Source organism: Polypterus senegalus, chromosome 7 (assembly GCF_016835505.1).
Source record: "Polypterus senegalus isolate Bchr_013 chromosome 7, ASM1683550v1, whole genome shotgun sequence".
Lineage (NCBI taxonomy): Eukaryota > Metazoa > Chordata > Cladistia > Polypteriformes > Polypteridae > Polypterus > Polypterus senegalus.
This window is the reverse complement of record NC_053160.1, coordinates 186573015-186592402: the sequence shown is the minus strand read 5'-3', so window position 1 is coordinate 186592402 and position 19388 is coordinate 186573015. Positions and strand designations below refer to the sequence as shown.

Genomic DNA, 19388 nt, shown 5'->3' with positions numbered 1-19388 from the left:
TTAAATGCCACGGGCTACCTGAGCATTGTTTCTGACCATGTCCATCCCTTCATGACCACCATGTACCCATCCTCTGATGGCTACTTCCAGCAGGATAATGCACCATGTCACAAAGCTCGAATCATTTCAAATTGGTTTCTTGAACATGACAATGAGTTCACTGTACTAAAATGGCGTCCACAGTCACCAGATCTCAACCCCATAGAGCATCTTTGGGATGTGGTGGAACGGGAGCTTCATGCCCTGGATGTGCATCCCACAAATCTCCATCAACTGCAAGATGCTATCCTATCAATATGGGCCAACATTTCTAAAGAATGCTTTCAGCACCTTGTTGAATCAATGCCACGTAGAATGAAGGCAGTTCTGAAGGCGAAAGGGGGTCAAACACCGGATTAGTGTGGTGGTCCTAATAATCCTTTAGGTGAGTGTATATAATTTGTGTGTGTGTGTGTATGTATGTATGTGTGTATATATTTGATGTAGATAGGTAAGTATATGTATATATATATATGTAGACTCAAACCCATTATGACAGCAGCAATCCAAGCTGTGAGAAAACAGTAAAAAGGAGGCGTGTCAGACGTTGTGGTACATTTTCTGATGCAGCTACACGAAAACAACTTTGTGACGCTGCCGCCAAATACACAAAACAATTACTTTGACAATCATGTTATGTTATTTTTAAAATTTTTCCTTTTCTTTTTCATACCTTCTTTAACACACTACTTCTCCACTGCGAAGCACAGGTATTTTGCTAGTATATATATATATATAGCTGATTACCCATTGGCTTCGCTCACTGAGTGCAAGGGAAAAAAAGGAAATGTAGTCTATAAGTTATTAAACAGTAAAACATTAACGTTTAAGAAGTAAAGTTACATTGAGCACTACTGGAGTGGTTGCGGGTAAACTACATTTTAAAGAGGGTGTAACACAACAGGTAAGTAGAACTAACAGCAGCTAAAATGTATGTGGATCATCTCTCAGTAGTTGATCCCTTTTGAAAGGCGCCCAGGAGGACCAGAGGAGGGCTTGTGCCTCCTCCAGACCGCGAGGGGGCGTCCGTCCTGGTTATGTTGGGGGCCTCGGGTAGAGGGCTTGGAAGCCCAACCCTGTAGGGGCCCGTGGCCACCGGCAGGCAGCCCCCAGGTGCCTGAGGAACCCTGGAGCCCAGCCCTTCCGCCACACCAGGAAGTGCTGGGGGGAAGACGACCGGGGACACCCGGACGCAGCCGGCACTTCCGCCACACTGGGGTGTGGCTAGGACTGATTGCCGGGAAGCAGCTGGAGCCCATCCGGGTTCCTATAAAAGGGGCCGCCTCCCTCCAGTCATTGGCGGAAGTCGGGTGGAAGAGGACAGAGCTGGAGTGAGGACTGGAGGCAGCCAGGAGAAAGGAAGGCATTGAACTTGTGAGGCCTGGACAGTTGGGAGAACGGTGCTGGAGGCACTGGGAAGTGCACTGAGTGAAAATATTGTAAATATAGTGTAAATAAACAAGTGTGTGGTGGAACCAACGATGTCTGCCTGCCTATGTATGTATGTATGTATGTATGTATGTATGTATGTATGTATGTGTGTGTGTGAGTGTGTATACTAGCTGTGTAAACCTGTGCTTTAAAAAGCCTGGGGTCCTAGAAACTATTGAAATCGTCAGAAAAAAAACTGAAATGTAGTGATGTCAGGTAATTGAAAGGAACTCCTCTGGGCGTCCCTCTCCTAGGAGGATTCGTTTTGCCGACGCGCTCGCCTCACTTGTGCCTTAGCGGCAAAAGGAAAAGTAAAAGGGATACCGTTTTCGTGATGTTAGCGATTAAGCGACTTTGTCTTTCTTCAGAGGTTTTCATTTTGCTGACGTGCTCGCTTTGCTTGCATTGTGTTTCCTCGGGGGTGGAGCCTTTACCTCAACTCCACCTCTCACTTCCGGGTCAGACAGACACAAACACTTCCACACGTAGACATTTATATATAAGATATACGTACAAAATATGATACATATATATACAAACATATAATAAATATAAACTGTATATAGTTGTCATGGCGGCACGGTGGCGCTGCTGCCTTGCAGTTAGGAGACCCGTCTGGGTTCGCTTCCCGGGTCCTCCCTGCGTGGAGTTTGCATGTTCTCCCCGTGTCTGCGTGGGTTTCCTCCAACAGTCCAAAAACATGCAGGTTGGGTGGATTGGCGATTCTAAATTGGCCCTAGTGTGTGCTTGGTGTGTGGGTGTGTGTGTGTGTGTGTCCTGCAGTGGGTTGGCACCCTGCCTGGGATTGGTTCCTGCCTTGTGCTCCAGCAGACCCCCGTGACCCTGTGTTTGGATTCAGCAGGTTAGAAAATGGATGGATATAGTTGTCATAGGAAAGCAGGAGAACTGATTTTGTGAGTAAACTGGGAGAGGATAAACAAATGAAAAGAGAAGTAAACCGTATCATAACCATAACCCAGATAAGAGGCAAAATCAGGTCATGTAACAGGCAATAAGTTGTTACCAGGCAATAAAAGAAGAGACAACACACGATAGATGAAAATGAAGTTAAGATTTTTATCCACAGATCAGATAAGGTTCTTAGCGTAAGGCTGACCTTTCATGCTAGTTGTTGATTAAGTCAAGGTCATGACCCTGGAGATCCCACCCCTAGAAACAAGGGAAGTGACCCTGACAACAGTACACAGTGTGGCTTCTCTTAAAGAATAAGGTTACAAAGCATCAGTTTTCAGCCTAAATCATGACAATAGTAAAAAACTACAAATGTTTGTAATGCTCCATCGTTTGAAATGACAAATAAATATGTTTCATTACTGAGGCACCGTCTGTTGGAATGACAAAAGCAATTTGATTTGTTACTACAAACTATCAGTGCTCCCCTTTTAAGATGGGTATAAATCTAAGGAATCCACTTTGTTCATTTTTGCAGTGCAACATGCCATGACCTGTGCCTGTCTGACTCTGGCTGAGTTTATACAAAGGATTCATTTGCCTCCATTTTCCTGCACATACAACCAACTCTTAGACGGACGACTTTTGTGCTCAAGTTTCTGTGGCTATGGATTCTGAAGCAAAAAGTAGGCAGCAGTGAGTGCGTGAATTTCAAATGATTATATTTGAAGAAGCCGTAAAATGAAGCTTTGTTTGCAGTCGGCAAGCTCCTCTTAGTGACAGATCAAGCATATTTTGTTTGAATGTCAGAACTTGCGCACAGATTATTTATCGCATGGATGTTTAAATGCATTCACATGTTGTCAAAGGATTTGCTCTCTGGATTCTTTTGTTTGGCACTGATTTGAATTGCAATGCACGTTTCTTGTGTTTGACCAAAATTGCTCCAAGGCAAACTTAGAGTGTCACCAACTGGCTGCTATTATTTCAAACGGAGCTCTTTTAAGATTACACTTTAAATTGAATCCTACGCCTATAAGGAGAATTTCTCACCGAATATGAGCCTTAATAGGGAAAAGATATGATCGATCCAAAAAAATGCCAACTGAAGAGCAACAGAAATGTATCTTCTTTAATAAAGCTGTCACGCGATATTGCAATTCGCTGATAGAAAAAAAAAAAAACTCCACGTTGTAACTCCTTGTTCGTTTTTTTGCGGTGCCCAGACCCTTAGAGATTAACTGAAGGGGCAGCTCGGCCATTTATTCATATTTCATCTGTTCTGCCTGTACAGGATTGCCCATCCATTTGGTTTCGCTTCTGGTCATTCTCCAGAGTGGGCTTCTCTTTTATTATTGTTATCGTTGCTTGCTGTCTGCACACGGCAATGGCTGCGAGAAGGTCTTACCTCTGCGGGAAAATTAAGGAGAAGCAGAACTTGTCTCCTTGGGTCTACTGCGACACGTTGATTTGAACTCTCGACTTCCTCAGTTTTCACTACTTAACAATATCCCACAACCCCCGGATTCTTTACCTTCTCCCCTTTACTCAACTGAATTTTGCAATTTCATTTTAATGAAAAAATCCAGAAGATTCACCAGTCTCTCTGTACAGATGCCCACAGTGCTGCATTTAAATTTCACCCACCATCTCACGCATTCTCTTCTTTTCAGCTTCCTACCTTCTCAGAAATCTCAGATCTCGTCTGTAAGTCTAAGCCAAAGCCCTACAGTTCTGGTCAAAGCCTGCCTCCCCTCTCTGGTCCCCCTTATTTCTGCTATAATTCGCTCTTCTCTCACTACTGGTCCTGTTCCTTCATCTTTTAAAACTGCAGCAACAACCCCGATACTGAACAAACCTGCTGCCAATCCGACTAATTTCAGTCATTTTCCTCCTATTTCTAATCTACACTTCATTTCCAAAAGTCTTGAAAAAATAGTGGCTATTCAACTTCATTCTCATTTATCTCAAACTAATCTATATGAACAGTTCCAGTCTGGTTTTCGTCTCCTCCACAGTACAGAAACGGCACTTTTAAAAATGACTAATGACCTCCTTATGGCAGCTGATTCTGGTTTAATTCCTATTCTCATCCTTCTTGATCCGAGTGCAGCCTTTGACACTATTTGTCACACGACTCTTCCCAATAGATTATCTTCAAATGGCATTACCCACACACCACTAGATTGGTTCAGATCCTACCTCTCAGGCCGCACTCAGTTTGTTCAGCTTAAAACTTTCACATCCCAACCCACCGGTGTCACTTCAGGTGGGCTCTGTCCTGGTGCCCCTCCTTGTCATTATTTACCTCCTTCATAAACATAACATTAGCTTCCACTGTTACGCTGATGACCCCCAGCTTTATCCCACTAGCAAACCTACTGCTTCCTTTCTACCCTCCTCACTTACTGATTGCATAGCAGAAATCAAATCCTGGTTTTCTTCAAACTTTCTTACATTAAATAACAAGTGACAAAACGGAGGTTCTCCTCATTGGAACAAAATCAACATTATCCTGATTAACTGATCATTTTTCATTTGTTATTGATAATTCCTCTGTCTTCCCTTTCCCCACAGGTGTCATCCTTGACAGTACTTTATCCTTTCAGTCCCACATCAGTAACATCTCCTGGCCTACGTAACTTTAATCATATTCGCTCCTCCCTCACTCCCCACACCACTGCTATCCTCGTTCATAGCCTCAACACTTCTTGTCTCGATTAATGTGATTCCCTTTTCTTTGGTCTTTCTCGCAAATCTTTTTATAAGCTTCAACTGGTCCAGAATTCAGCTGCCCACCCTCATCATTACTTGAACCCCCTCTATTCACCATTCGCCATCACTCCCGTCCTGCAGCAGCTTCATTGGCTTCCAGTTCAGTTCCGAATTTAATTCAAAATTCTCCTGCTAACATTTAAGGCTCTCCACAACCTCGCCCCTCCATATCTGTCTGACCTCCTCCATGTTGCCATTCCCTCCCGCACCCTCAGATCCTCTTCCTCCATCCACTTGACTGTCCCCTTCGTTCATCTTACTGCTATGGGGGGCACAGCATTCAGTTGCTCTGCTCCCCAGCTCTGGAACTCACTACCACCTGAGCTTAGAAATATTGAATCATTTTCACTTTTCAAATCTAAACTTAAAACTAATTTCTTTAAGTCTGCTTTTTGTCTTTGATTACAATTGTTCTATCTGATTTTAACTTTTGTATTTTACTTTTGTTTATAATCTGTGTTTTGTCTATAGATAGATAGATAGATAGATAGATAGATAGATAGATAGATAGATAGAACATTATACAATAGATAGATAGATAGATAGATAGATAGATAGATAGATAGATAGATAGATAGATAGATAGATAGATAGAGCATTATATAATAGATATATATCACTGAAGCTGCTCCTCTGTCTGGAGATGATCCTGTTCAGTGGATTCTCCATGATTGACAGGAGTCTGCTCAGCGCCCGTCGCTCTGCCATGGATGTCAAACTGTCCAGCTCCGTGCCTACAATAGAGCCTGCCTTCCTCACCAGTTTGTCCAGGTGTGAGGCGTCCCTCTTCTTTATGCTGCCTCCCCAGCACACCACCACGTAGAAGAGGGCGCTCACCACAACCGTCTGATAGAACATCTGCAGCATCTTATTGCAGATGTTGAAGGACGCCAGCATCAGTATTGGCAGTCCAGTCCAGTTTATCATCCAGCTGCACTCCCAGGTATTTATTTATCAAATAAACAGCAGTCGGTGTGTAAATTTAAATGCATTATAGACAGGACAAAGAAATGAGGATTTTTTTTGCAATAGAGAAACTCAAGCCATTTTACAAGGGGAGTTCAATAATTTATGTACCTGAGTACGAAGGAAAGTAGCAAGCATGTTGAAACCAGTCTGGGAATGTCTCAAGGTTACTCCTGCGCAGTGTGAGTCTAACATTCCAAGAGACAGGAGATCAGGAGAGTCCTCCGGTGAATCAAATAAGAAAATGCTAGAATGGGAGCAACGTTCAGTGATGAAATTTCTCACAAAAGTAGGGAAAAAGCCACAGGAGATCCATGAACACATAACTGGAGTTTAAGATGAGTCTGCCCCAAAGTAAAATTTTGGAGCACGCAGTTTAAGAGGACCCTCACACTGGATGGCCTGTGGAAGTTGAAATGTGCAAGAAAGTCGAGGATTTAATTTTGTCAGACAGATGGGTTAAGGTTTCCTAAATAGCTGAAGAAATCGGTATCTCAGCAGGTACAGTTTGGAAAATAATTCATGTGGTACTAGGGTGTTGCACCATGTTAGCCATTATGGGTGTAGTGAGAAGTTAAGCAAAATGACCCCTTTTATTGGCTTACTAGAAAGATTACAATATGCGAGCTTGTTGAGGCAACTCAGGCCCCTTCTTTACATCTTGCCTGAAGAAGGGGTCTGAATAGCCTCGAAAGCTTTCATTCCTGACACCTGTGTTTTTCTTTATTTTTAGATTTTCGTAAAATGTTCAACTCAGTTGATCGAGCTGTCCTGTGGGACATGCCTTCTAGGTTATTGGTGTGGCGGACGGCCGGGGTCCATGACCGGCCGAGAGCGCCCCTTCATTATATGTTCAGGGGAGCAGCCATGGACGGTGCAATACCTCCCCTTGGATGCTAGATGGCCTCCCCACTGGGTTGGAGTGATGCCTCAGTTTCCTGCAGGGCTCCATGGGAATTGGAGTTGGGGGCAACCCTGTTGGGTCCCACAGGCGCTGCCAGGGGGGGCTGCAGTTGGAAATCCTGAGCCCTTGTGGGCAGTGTTTTTACGACACCCGGAAGTGCAGCCGGAACTTGGCAATCAAGCACCAGGAGCACATGTTAGTCCGGGTGAACTATAAAAAGGGCCAGCAGCCACCACTTGGGAGAAGGAGGACGAGGTTGCCTGGGAGGAGTGGTGGAGGAAGAAGAAGAGTTATTTGCTTGCTGTTTATTTGGTTTGCTGTGCTTGGGATTGTGAACTGCCTGTGGGACACGGGGAAGACGTGTGCCCACAGTCGAAGAAAAATAAAATAGTTTATTTATTTTACATGTGCCTCCTGTCCAGTCTGTCGGGTCGGGTGCCTACATAGTGCCTTTTCACACTGGATATCACACTGGATATTCTGGCTGGCCTTTACACTGGTTCTGTGAGTGCTGTGAAGAGTGGAGACGGACCCTCTGTGTTTTTCCCACTTGATTCTGGGGTACGTCAGCCGTGTGTTCTGCTCCTACTCTGTTCAATGCTATTATGGACTGGGTATTGGGCAGGATTGTGGGGTCCAGCGGCTGTTGGGCATCTGTTGATGAAGAAAGATTCATGGATCTTGACTTTGCTGATGATGCTGTTATCTTCACGGAGTCAATGGAGGCTCTGATCGGTGGTCTCGAGAGAATGAGTGAGGAGTCTGAGTGTCTGGGCTTGGGAGTGTCCTGATAAAAAACCAACATCCAGGCCTTTAATGACCTCTTGAGCACGGCCATCAGCAGTGTGTCTGTCTACGGAGAGAGTGTCGACCTCATCGAGAGGTTTACGTACCTCGTCAGTGACATTCATGACTCTGGTGACTCATCCTATTAAGTCAGTAGACGGATTGGGGGTCATAAAGCCACCATTAAGGGGTGTGTGGCGCTCCTGATATCTCTACAAAAGGACGAAGGTACGTCTTTAGAGTCCCGGTGCTCCCTTTTTTTGAGACATGGATGCTATCCAGTGACCTGAGACGAAGACTGGACTCCTTCATGTGTGTCTCTCCAGAAAATCCTTGGGTGCCGCTGGTTTGACTTTGTGTTGCTCATGGAGTCCCGATTGAGGCACATGAACCGGCATTGTGAGGGAACGTCAGTTACGGCACTACGGCCATGTGGTGTGATTACCCGAGGGTGATCCGGCTCGTAAGATCCTCATTTTTGGGGACCTGAATGGCCGGACCAGGTCAAGGTGACAACAACATAAGACCTGGCTGTGGTCATTTCGGGAGGGTGGGACTGGACCGCGTGTCTGCCTGGGGGGTTGCCAACGGGATCCTGAGTTGCTTCGTCGTGTGTTGGGTTTGGCAACGCACTGTACCAGTGTATGCTCCACTACTTGACTTGACTTGTGATGGTCACAGTTTGCTGGTCCTGTTTTGGCTCTTGTTGTATTTCATTATTGTATGGCAGCTAATTAAGGAAAAAGAAACAATTAAGGGGTCTGAGTCTTCAAGAGGAAGTCAGTTAAAATGAACTCAAAAGAAGTTAATTAGCAGCAAAAACAGGTCTCTAATTAAGAAAAGGGTGAGAATGAAAACCTGCAACTACTGTGGCCCTCCAGGAATGGAGATTGAGCTCACTGCACTAAGTGTTAAAATGAATGACACCCATGCGTTTAATTTTCAAAACTTTGTAACATTAGTATATTTATTATATTTATTTCTGAGCAAGTTATTAACACACAGTCCCACATGATGACAAAAACATACAAGTTACACAAATAATGTGAAAGGCATTACAAGTACTATGCAGTACGTTATTCATTCATTTAGTTACAGCTGTAGCTGAAGCCTGAAGTAGGTGAATAATTTGGGGGCACACACTTTGAGTCAGTGGTGGGGATTGAATAGGCAGCTTTGTCGTTTACCACCCTAACTCCACGCACAACACGTCAAATGTAGTTCTTCATATCGGTCAACATTAAAAGCTGAAGAAAGCAAACTGATATTATAGGACACAGCGAGCCAGTAGTTAGGCCCGAGTGTATCATATAAGCTGGTGGAATTCAATCAAACTTCATAACCAGTTGGCCATTCTGCTCACTGGGCCTAGAATTGAAAGGAAAATCCCGTAAACCTCCGAATTGCTGCTCTGAGCATTCTCTCCCAGTCGTCCTCGATTCTGTCCTTTACTCCGTCCAGAGTTTCAGGTATTCCTCGTTTTTCACGCATCACTTGATGTTCAGGAACTGCCGTTTTCTCCGGAATTGCAATAGCCCAATTTTCTGCATGAGAAGAAGATGGGAGAAGTCAAATAATTTATTATAAAAAAAAATGGAGAATTGCCACAGACTATTCCACATGACCTTATTACTGTTATGTAGTAAGTTGAAAATAACAGTCACTAAGGGTCAGATTTACAAAACTTAGGTAAGCACAAAAGTACATATGCAGCTTTCCATGTAAATGTTGTGATTTATAAAAGAAAACTTGATGGGAGAACGAGTGTACCGTCACACATGCACATCATAGGATCATCTTCTGGGGTGTAATACCACTCCAGGACGAGAAGGGGCGCTGTCTCTAACATCATCACCTCCTTCTGCTTGAAGAGCTCTGAGAAGACACCTGCTAAGGACAACTGACTCCACCGCTTCTAGGCCAACCCATCGGAAAAATGTTTCTGCTCCAAGATGGCTTTGATGGCTCACAAGACTTTAAATAGATTCTCACGTATGTTCCATTTAGGAATCAACTCTGTTACAGATGTTTCTCCCAACATTCCTTAGGAAAAATATCTATAGACTAAAAGGAGACATGACGTATAACTGAGGACAAAGGAGCCGAACTTGAGAATTTGGATTGAAAAGCATGTTAGGTTTCGTGAGATTTCTTTCGAGTCTTGTTTTAATTGCTTTCAAGACTTCATATTTTTGACTTATTGTTGGACTGATGCCTTTATTCATTTCAACTTACAGCATGTGATTGGTTACAACCGAGCAGCATTTGCAGACTAAGAGAAGGTGATTGCCTGCATTTGTGTTGTTACGCGCCATTGTGCGTTTCCTTTGTTTTCAGTATGTTTGTTGAATTAAACGAGATGACCTGACTTGGGTCCCTTCATTTCTTTTGGACCAAATCATTACTTCAATTCGACCAGAAAATATTTACAGCAACTCTGACCAATCAATACATGGCATTTTGGACTGGGAACTGGGAAATGATGACACCATCGAGAAAGTAGGAAAATGCAGCAACACCAACTAAATGATGACTCATGAGCGATAAAGATCATATAACGGGGCCTTTACTGGAATGTGAGTTGATGTGACAAACATATTACAATTCAAAAATGATAATTCAGATGTGCAGACTGTATTTTAGTTCCCTGTCAAAATTAGTATCTATCTATCTATCTATCTATCTATCTATCTATCTATCTATCTATCTATCTATCTATCATATAGTGTCTTTCCTATCTATCTATCTATCTGTCTATCTATCTATCTGTGAAAGGCACTGTATAATAGATGAAAAATGAGGTTCCAGTTATGACCGTTACGCGTAGAATTTCTAAATGAAACCGGCACAACTTTTGTAAGTAAGCTGTAAGGAATGAGCCTGCCAAATTTCAGCCTTCTACCTACACGGAAAGTTGGAGAATTAGTGATAAGTCAGTGAGTGAGTCAGTCAGTGAGGGCTTTGCCTTTTATTAGTATAGATTTATATGTTATTAAATTATGCTCATACACACACACATATATATATACATACAGACACACACACATTATATGTACAATATATATGTATATATGTGTATGTGTCTATATATATATATATATATATATATATATATATATATATATATATATATATATATATATATATATATATATATATAGAGAGAGAGAGGTATATACACACACACACACAAGGGGGAACCCTAAAATAAGAAGATTTTTTTTTTTCTGGAGGCTTGAAGGACATTAGTACATCAGTTCTGACATTTGCCACCAGGTGCCTGTACTAGACTGCCCTCTGCATCATTTGGCCAAGCGCCGTCCTTGAAGTGCTCAACAGATTGCATGATGCAGTGTGGAGAAAACGATCCAAATCAAATTGTGACGATCAGGCGAGTGGCTTCTGCATCACGATAATGCTCCCACAAAAAAAAAATAATAACCATTGAGCATGCCGCAGTTTCTCACAAAAAAAGAGGATGACAAAAGTTTCCCAGTCCCCCCTTACTCCCTGGACCTTGCATGCTGCATTTTTTTTCTTATTTCCAAGAATGAAGAAGGACCTTAAAGGGAAGCTTTTCCCAGATGTAGAGGAGGTCAAGAAGCAAATGACAGAGGCACTGAATGTTTCAGAACAGTTTTGAACAATAGAAAAATTGATGGGACACATGTATTGTGTCTCAGGGAGACAATTTTGAGGGTGATTAAATTTTGTAAATATTATGAGAAATATAATGTATAATATTTTTAATTCTCCTTATTTTAGATTATTTATATTATATATATAGTAAATGTCACACAGGCTGTATGGGCATCTAGGCCAGGAAAAGGAGCAGACTTCGAAAAAAGGACCGGAAACGGTTGCATGGAAGTCCATAATTGGGAGCTTGTCTCCCTACTGCGCCCTCTCATGGCTCCCTAGTAACCCCAGCAGGGCTCCTCTGCCAGAGTACATATCCTGGCATGCTGGTTCCCTACTGTGCACCGACCTCTGGGGCTGCTACTATGTTTCTATGCTAGCATGTTGGGGGATAAAGAACCTCCATCTACGTCTTCTTGTTTTAATGGACTGTCCGTCCACCCTTTCTGGTCCTTCCTTCCAGGTCTGCTCCCTGTCCTGGCCAGGATGCCCATCCAGTCTGTGTGGCATCTACAATATATATATATATATAATTTTATTTATTTTTTACTAAGAAGAATGGAGGAATAAAGGCAGAGCTGACAGGGATACCAGTGCACACAGTCTAAAGGCTTTCATGGATGCCATCTTCTGAATACTGACTTGAGGAGTTAAATACTTAAGCGAACAGTTATTTGTTGTTTAACGTTTGTAATTAATTTAGATTACTTTGCAGAGATTTGTTTTCACCTTCAAGAGTCTTTTTCTCTTGTTCAGTGTCAAAACTCTCCAATTTAAATCCATTATGATGCAATGTTGTATAATAATGCAATATAAAAAGTTGCAAGTGTTGAATATTATTTATAGCCACTGTAAATCTGAGTCTTTCCAGTTTTAACGACTCTAATCCTTATGTAATGTCAAGATTGCTCTTACCTTCACACACGGTCCATATGATCAAGAGTATTAGAATGGAGGTCCTCATGGTGCTGCCTGCCGCTTTGTGCTCTGCTGGCCTCTCAGCTCCTATTTACACAGTCCAGTTGTCTCCACCTCTTTCTGAAATCCTCCTATCAGGTTTGGTGGGCTAATTTTAATATGGATCCTGACTCCTCCTTTCTTTGAAAGTCATACTAAAGAATGGCAGAGTGGGCTGTTTGCAAGTTTCAAACTGAGTATGGAGATCATGCTGCTGACAAATTAAGGCCATGACTTTAAATATCTGTGTGATTTTTACACATTCGTCTCAGCTAAATAATATGTCTGCCGGGCATTTATAATAGAGTAGTGATAATTACTGTCTTCACAAATTATATACAATCAGAAAAGACTGCAGCCTGCTTCGTATTTTACAGGGAAAATTAAAACTGAGCTACTATATGTCATGTTTCTACTATGTGTGTGTGTGTGTGTGTTATAAAAATGATGCCATATTCAAGCTGACACTAAATTAATAGTCGTATAGTGCTGGGTATCAATGCACTTTATTTAGAAAAAAGATGAAAGTGAAAACATTTAAGAAGTCGATAGGCTTCTGACTACTGTGCTGTACGGCCGGAGTCCATGACCAGCCAGGATGCCCCTTCATTATAGGCTAAGGGGGAGCAGCTATGGATGGTGCAATACCTCCCCCTGGACGCTAGATGGCCTCCACCCTGGGTTGGAGCGGTGCTTCGGTTTCTTGCAGGGCTCCATGGGAATTATAGTTGGAGGCAACCCTTTTGGGTCTCGCAGGCACCGCCAAGGTGGAACTGCATATGGAAATCCTGAGCCCTTGTGGGCAGCGTATTTGCCACACCCAGAAGTGAAGCCGGAACTCGACAATCAAGCATCTGGAACACTTCCGGGTGGACAATAAAAGGGGCCAGCAGCCACCACTTGATGGCCAGAGTCGGGAGGAGGAGGACACAGCTCGGAGGAGTGGTGGTGGAAGAGAAGAGAGGAGAAAAGATTAGTGTGGTGTGTTTGGTGGCGCTTGCACACTTGGGACTGTGTTGTGCCTTTGGGTATTACGGGGGAGACGTGCCCTACAGGTGAAGACAAATAACAACAACAACAATATTTATTTCTATAGCACATTTGCATACAAATAATGTAGCTCAAAGTGCTTTACACGATGAAGAAAGAGAAAAAAGACAAAGTAAGAATTATAATTGGAGAACACTAATTAACATAGAATAAAAGTAAGGTCTGATGGCCAGGGAGGACAGAAAAAACAAAAAAAACTCCAGACGGCTGGAGAGGAAAAATAAAATCTGCAGGGGGTCTGAGGCCACGAGACCACCCAGTCTCCTCTGGGCATTCTACCTCACATAAATGATCAGTCCTCATTGTATTTGGGGTTCTCTTGGAAGGACTTGATGATGATGACAGTCACGTGGACTTCTGGCCTTTAATCCATTAATGGAGGGACATCACGGTGCTTTGATCAGGTGGTGGTGGCGCAGATCGCCACCACAGAAAACCGGGAAAAGAACGGAAAAAAGAGTAGGGGTCAGTATGGATTTTGGAGCCACCATGAATAGTAGTGATAATTAATTGAATATGCAGAGCATCAGGATTAAATTAAAATGAAGTTATGTGAGGGGTGGCACGGTGGCGCAGTGGTAGCGCTGCTGCCTCGCAGTTAGGAGACCCAGGTTCGCTTCCCGGGTCCTCCCTGCGTGGAGTTTGCATGTTCTCCCCGTGTCTGCGTGGGTTTCCTCCCACAATCCAAAGACATGCAGGTTAGGTGCATTGGCGATTCTAAATTGGCCCTAGTGTGTGGATGTGTTTGTGTGTGTCCTGCGGTGGTTGGCACCCTGCCCAGGATTGGTTCGTGCCCTGTGTTGGCTGGGATTGGCTCCAGCAGACCCCCGTGACCCTGTATTCGGATTCAGGGGGTTAGAAAATGGATGGAAGGATGGATGAAGTTATGCGAAGGCCATGTTAAAGTAATGTGTTTTCAGCAGTTGTTTAAAGTGCTCCACCGTATCAGCCTGGTGAATTTCTATCGGCCCGCTATTCCAGATTTTAGGTGCCTAACAGCAGAAGGCCGCCCGGCTGCCTCACCACTTCTTTTAAGTTTAGCTCTTGTAATTATAAGCAGACACTCATTTGAGGATCTAAGGTTCCGATTTGGAGTGTAAGGTGGGAGGCATTCTGAGATAAAGGATGGATTAGGATTATTGAAGGCTTTGTAAACCATAAGCAGGATTTTAAAGTCAATTCTGAATGACACAGGTAACCAGTGTAGTGACTCTAGGACTGGGGTGATGTGTTCGGATTTTCTTTTCCTAGTTTGGATTCTAGCAGCTCCATTCTGCACTCGTTGCAGTCCATTTATGTCTTTTTTGGGTGGTCCTGAGAGGAGTGCGTTACAGTAATCTAGTTGACTGAAAACAAAAGCGTGAACTCATTTCTCTTCATTTTATACGTGCCTCCAGTGTGAATCTGTGTAGGGCGCTTATATATATATATTGCCTTTTTACACTACAAACACAGTTTTTGTAAGAATAGTAACATAACTACATACAATGATCATGCTTTCAAAGTGTAGTGTATTGTATTGTATTATATTGTTTAATAGAATTTTATTATGATGTTTGGTCATATGACTATGTGAATATTATACTGAAATGCTTGCTGACGTGTAAACTGGAGGAAGGCAAGACATTGGCTTTTCTGGGTTGGATATAATCAAGGAGTTGGCTGAGCTGTCTCCTTAATACGTCATTGAAACCAGCAAAAAAAAAAATTGTCGGGCACTTTATCACTGGACCCGAACATAACACTTAATTGGCTATTTCTCATTTAATTTATTTAATTGGCTATTTCTCATGCCTGCTGAGCGAGAGGACTGAGGTCCACACCCGACATGCTGTCCTTTTTTTTGTGCCTCAATAAGAGTTGCCTTACTTACAAACCGTGAAGCACATCTGCCGCTTACTGTTCCTCTGGTTAGTTCTGAGAGATGATTTCTAGATCTTCTGTTCTACCCTCAAGGATGTCTGTGGCAGCTGTTGTTGAGATCTGTTAGTTTATGTGAATTTCAAGTGCTTTGAGTTTTGGCTGGCCATCCACCTTGGTGTAGCTACTTGTTGCTGGAGGGAGAGGAGAAGATAACATTAGAGTCAGCTCCCCCTCTTGGTCTGGGGTGAAACTGCTTACCTCCTTAGAGCCAAGAAGATTGCACCCAGACTGTACACATGTGACAATATATCTCTCAATTATAAAAGAAAATCCTGAGACGAGTCTTTTTCCAAGAGATTTTTTCCAAGTCCCGTGAGACGAGACTTTGGCCATGAGATATTTGCAAACATACTCAACCACGCCCGCGGTACTCTCACCTCTCATTGGTGTGAATGCTTTTGTCAGACACAGTTCCTGCGCTCTTGGCTCTTATAAATTTTCCTCACTTTAAGTTCCCAATAAAAGAAGATGTATTATGTCCACATCTTATTGAAGAATTTCACCACGAAGGGTTATCAACAGAAGAAACGAGTACACGGGCAATCCTAGCACTGAGAAACGATGAAGTCAAATGAATTAACACGAAAATTGTCGAGCGGTTACACGGCAGATTGGTTAAATGCGTATCAATAGACTATACTGAAACATTTGGGGTTGATGGTGTGGAAGATGAAGACATCAACTCTCAACATCACAAAGAATATCTATAACCGTTAACACCGTCTGGTCTTCCACCGGTCGTTGAAAAAAGGACATATCCAAGAAAGGTATTGTAGTACATCTTCCAGGGATAACATTAGACTCCAAAAGAGATCTCGATATGCCATTCGTATTAAAACTTTCACAGTTTTCCATTAGAATCGCTTTTGCTATGACAATTAACAAATCTCAGAGACAAAACATTCGAAAAAGTCAGTTTATTTATTAGACAGAAAGAAACGATATTCACTCACAGGCAGTTATACGTTGCGTTGTCACGATGTAAGTCCAACCACGGAATCAAAATTCAATGCGATCTCGAAGAAAATGTAATTCAACAAATAGTTTTTACTGAAGTTTTACAGTAAAAGTATACGTTTTAAAAGTATTTGAGTAGCCAAACAGAACAAAATCGTATAACGCAACAAACACCTCTAACACAACATGAAAAATCATTTTCTTTCAATTTATTACATTTTACTATTTTTTAATATGGTTAATTAATCACTGTAATGTAAAATAGTTAGGTCTATTATGCATATGTAACAATTCCCATTAAAATAACAATCTGTTTAAATTGTACATCTGCTTTTCCATACACGAGTGGCAGAGCCGCAAAGTGGCTAGCGTGTAGCGCCAGCCTGGGGGTTGGCAAGTGAAGTGAGCAGGGGGCAGTGCCCCCTAGTATATACTATATACAGTAAACATGTTGAAGAAGTGTACTGGTACTGATTTTTAAGAATAAGGTGGATGTGCAGGACTGCAGTAACCACAGGGGAATAAAATTGATGAGCCACAGCATGAAGTTATGGGAAAGAGTAGTGGAAGCTCAGATAAGAAGGTAGGCGATGATTAGTGAGCAGCAGGATGGTTTCATGCCAAGAAAGAGCACCATAGATGTGTGGTTAGCTCTGAGGATGTTGATGGAGAAGTAGAGAGAAGGTCAGAAGGAGTTGCATTGTGTCTTTGTGGACCTGGAGAAAGCATATGAGAGGGTGACTGAGAGGAGCTGTGGTATTGTATGAGGAAGTCGGGAGTGGCAGAGAAGTACGTAAGAGTTGTACCGTGGTGAGGTCTCTGGTAGAAGTGACGGAGATGGGATTACATCAGGGATCAGCTCTGAGCCTTTTCTTATTTGCAATGGTGATGGACAGGTTGACAGATGAGATTAGACAGAAGTCCACGTGGACTGTGATGTTTGCTGATGACATTGTGATCTGCAGAGAGCAGGTTGAGGAGACCCTGGAGTGGTGGAGATATGAGAGGAGAGGAGAGGAATGAAGGTCAGTAGGACCACCAAGACAGAATACATGTGTGTGAATGAGAGGGAGGTCAGTGGAATGGTGAGGATGAGGGGAGTAGAGTTGGCAAAAGTGGAGGAGTTTAAATACTTGGGATCAACAATACAAAGTAATGGGAATTATGGAAGAAAAGAGAAAAAGAGAGTGCAGGCAGGGTGGAGTGGGTGGAGGAGAGTGTCAGGAGTGACTTGTGTCAGCAAGAGTGACAGGGAAGGTCTACAGGATGGTAGTGAGACCAGCTGTGTTATATGGGCTGGAGACGGTGGCACAGGAGACAGAGCTGGAGGTGGCAGAGTTAAGGATGCTAAGATTTGCATTTGAGGTGATGAGGATGGACATGACTAGAAATGAGGACATTAGAGGGTCAGCTCAGGTGGAATGGTTGGGAGACAAAGTCAGAGAGGTGAGATTGCGTTGGTTTGGACATGTAAAGAGGAGAGATGCTGGGTATGTTGGGAGAAGGGTGCTAAGGACAGAGCTGCCAGAGAAGAGGAGAGGAGGAAGGCCTAAGAGAAGGTTTATGGATGTGCTGAGATGGGACATGCAGGTGATGGGTGTAACATAACAAGATGAGGAGGACAAGAAGAGATGGAAAAAGATGATCTGCTGTGGCAACCCCTAACGGGAGCAGCTGAGAGATGAAGAAGAATACAGTTAATATATGTAAATTCGAGGCTAAGTCAATGAGTAAAGGCAATGTGAGCAGTAACAGCAATACAACACGTTCGCAATGGCTTATGGGTAGTTTAAACATGCAATCAGTCTATTTGAAGCCAAGGTGAAATGAACATGCGGGCTCTAGTGAGATTTCTTTGGGCACAGGGAGTGACGCCTGCTGAAATGCACTGAAGGATGTTGCCTTGTGCAGATCACTAAGCTGTTTGGGTAACCATTTTGCACAAACCTTATGGTTCCTCAAGTCATCCTGCATTATGGCCTGTGCAGATCCACAGCTGATATCCAAATGTGCAGCAACAGTGGAGAATGTAATCCATCCATCTTCTCTGATGAATGCATCCAGCATGTCAATGTGGGCTTCTGTGCATGACATTGATGGACAAACACATTGAGCTTTGTTGGTTACCCTTGTTATTTCCGCTTTAAGACTTTCTGTGCATTTGTAAACTTTTTGTGGATTCCTGCTGTTTTCACTTCCGTATATATATTGGAAGTGTTGGATTAGATAGGCTGACATCTCAATGGGGATCACGGTTAATTCCATCCATCCATCCATTATCCAACCCGCTATATCCTAACTACAGGATCACGGGGGGTCTGCTGGAGCCAATCCCAGCAAACACAGGGCACAAGGCAGGAAACAAACCCTGCGCAGGGCTCCAGCCATGGTTAATTCCCTGCTGGGAAACCATAACGAAAGGATGTGGAAGGACAGGCACCCCAGCCAGGTTAGTTGCTGGTACATTTCCAGGTCAGGAGGCCATAATGGAAATACAGAAGGAGGCCATGTATTCCCCTTGTACACAGAGGGACAGCATCCCTCTGAAGGAACTCCCATTTGTAACAGCACAGGGCATTTTGGGATTTGTAGTCCTGAGAGGTGGCACTTTTGGGGTACTTTAGTGCCATCACGGTGAGCTGCAGGGTTAGTTTGCTATTGCTACTTTGAGGAATTTCCATCTGGCCCGGAAGTGCTTCTGATATGCAATACTTTAACCCCAGAAGTACTCCAAGGTCTGGCATAAAAGATGTCACCTCAGAGTCGGCGGGAGGTGGACAACACTTGTGGAAGAGTGTGTGGATGTAAGTGTGTGTGTTTATACTGTCCGCATATATTGTAAGGGCAAACAGTCAGACACGGGGTGTGTATAGTAGTACACATCCTGGCAGGAATATCCACACATAGACATGTGAAAGGTGTTTTAATTGACTTTGGGGGCCATTGAGTGTCACTGCTTCACAACACTAACACTGTCTGAGGAAAGTACCAGAGATCAGCTGGCACAGCCCACCTGCCAATAATGGATAGAAGGGCTGCCAGCCTTTAA

At 43.2% G+C, this 19388-nt stretch overlaps 1 long non-coding RNA gene across 1 annotated transcript; it reads right to left on the bottom strand.

Annotated features, from left to right (window-relative positions):
* Positions 1-8752: 8752 nt before the first annotated feature.
* Positions 8753-12460, bottom strand: LOC120532224. The gene is made up of 2 exons (XR_005634261.1): positions 12368-12460; positions 8753-9357 (listed from the first exon to the last, which is right to left on the bottom strand). It is a non-coding gene; the product is annotated as an uncharacterized LOC120532224 (long non-coding RNA).
* Positions 12461-19388: the final 6928 nt, after the last annotated feature.